The sequence below is a fragment of the Myotis davidii genome, unplaced genomic scaffold (assembly GCF_000327345.1).
Source record: "Myotis davidii unplaced genomic scaffold, ASM32734v1 scaffold327, whole genome shotgun sequence".
In the NCBI taxonomy this organism is placed as follows: Eukaryota; Metazoa; Chordata; class Mammalia; order Chiroptera; family Vespertilionidae; genus Myotis; species Myotis davidii.
The window spans coordinates 4,037,851-4,039,968 of NW_006298628.1; positions in this window are offsets into that span (position 1 = coordinate 4,037,851).

The following is a 2,118-nucleotide window of genomic DNA, read 5'->3' on the forward strand; positions in this document are numbered from 1 at the left end:
TCCTTCCCATGTTATCTTTTCCTTTTTTTTTTTTTTTTTACAGAGAGGAAGGGAGAGGGATAAAGAGTCAGAAATATCAATGAGAGAGAAACATCGAGCAGCTGCCTCCTGCACACCCCCCACTGGGGATGTGCCCGCAACCAAGGTACATGCCCTTGACCGGAATCGAACCTGGGACCCTTCAGTCCACAGGCCGACGCTCTATCCACTGAGCCAAACCAGTCAGGGCAGAAATCAGGATTTTAAAGAGATTCCCAGGTGATTCTCATGTGCAGCCAAGGTTGAAAACCACTGCATTACAGGCTGAGTTGAAGCAACAAAACTTGGGACTAAGTGACCTCTGAAGCTCGCTCAGCCGGTCTGGGGCTGTGGTGCCTCCAGCATCTCCCGAGGTGCCTGCTCATTATGCCCAGAGGCATGGCTCTTGCTTACAGTCAACGCCTCCCCAGCTGGCCCTCAAACAAACTCTGAGAGTTAGCAAAGCAAGAGGGTGACCGCTGCGCCCACCTGAGTAGGACTCACAGCTACACCTGTCCCCCCGCCACCTGATGCCCCCACCTGAGCTGATCACCTGCCTGTCAGAAAACCAAGCACCACGCACACACCCCTGCACAGGTGCACACAGTAGAGCAGACACTCAGGCTCTCTAACAAGACTCTCATTCCCAGCTGTCCCTGGCACTCGGCTGAGAGACAGGACAAGGAACAGGAGGCAAAGAAAAGGAGACACGCCACGCAAGCAGCACCACCGGCCAGCACAGCCCACCGCGCCGGACACACGAGCTGCGTCCACAGCGCTCCTGGCTCAGATCTCGACCAGCTCTCGGCACAGAAAGGATGCTTTCTAGTGAGAGGCAGGCAGCAGGACAAAATCAAGGACTGACTTCTAGGCAGTGACACGGGGTTCCCATTTTGATGTCAAATGACCACTGAGGTAGCACGAAGCAGGAGGAACAAACTCGGCTGGACTGTCGGCCAGAAGTAGTTCCCAGAGGCCTGGGCATTAAACCCGCTGTACTCCCTGCCGGGGACAGGGCCCTCACCTCAGTGCTGAAAACAGCATCCTGCCCAAGAACCAAGAGAGACCTCGCCATACATAGATGTTAGAGGTAAAGGTCTGAAACCATGGCTCAGGCTATGGGTTATCCATCTACCAAACCAAAGCAAAGTCCTGCCGGCCCCGGGGCCCTCCATCACCGTGTGGCCTATTGGCCATCTCGGGTGTTCAGAAAAGCCAGGGGGACTAAAGAACTGAAATGCAAGCCATTAGCTTCCTCCTCCTCGTGGCAAACTTTTACTTGGTGGAGCTGGCTGTTTCGGGTCCTTTGACTTCTTTTGCTCATTCCTGGCCTAGGGACTCACCATGAAATGGTCAGAGTGCAGGGGGGCAAGTAATTGGAAGAGGAAGAAAGAGATACCCTGAACGCACAGGACATAAACAAAGCCCTCCAGCTAAATTCCGGGCTGGGCCCCAGCTTCCTCACAGGGAGCCTTGGACCATCTCAAAGCACCCCAAGGATCCAGGGGACCCCTCTCTCTTCCCAATCACCACCCATTACCACACCCTGCATGGCCATACAATAGAAGGCGAAATAAATGAGAAGTCAACGGCTTGGACATGCACAGCATCGGTCCTATGCCACCGGAGAAAGCAGGAAGGCATCATGTCTACCACGAACGGTCCTTAAAACCCGACCTCACCTTTCCTCTTCCCCCTAACCCGGGAACACCCTGGTCAAGTGTCTGTGGTTCAAGGGAGCCTGTGCTTCTCCTGCGGGCACATCTTGTTCAAGTGGGAAAAAAGGAAACCCAGGAAGGACTCCCCGTAGCCAGGAGGACGGGAAACTTTGAGGAGCCACACCAACCCAACGACCAGAAATAGAGGCACAGGCGGGCAGGCCAATGCCACCTGCCCTGTCACCTGGACAGTGAGCTGGCAGCGGGCTATAAGGAGCCGGGGTGAGACACATGCAACCCGCCGGGCGAGGCGCAAAGAGAGGGAGCGGGGATGCGGGCGATGCCCCCGCACCCAGGCCTTCCCTCGGCGCTCCAGGGGCGGCCCGAAGCGAGCACACCCGACGCAGGAAGCCAGAGGGGCTGGAGGGAAGGGGAGGCGGCC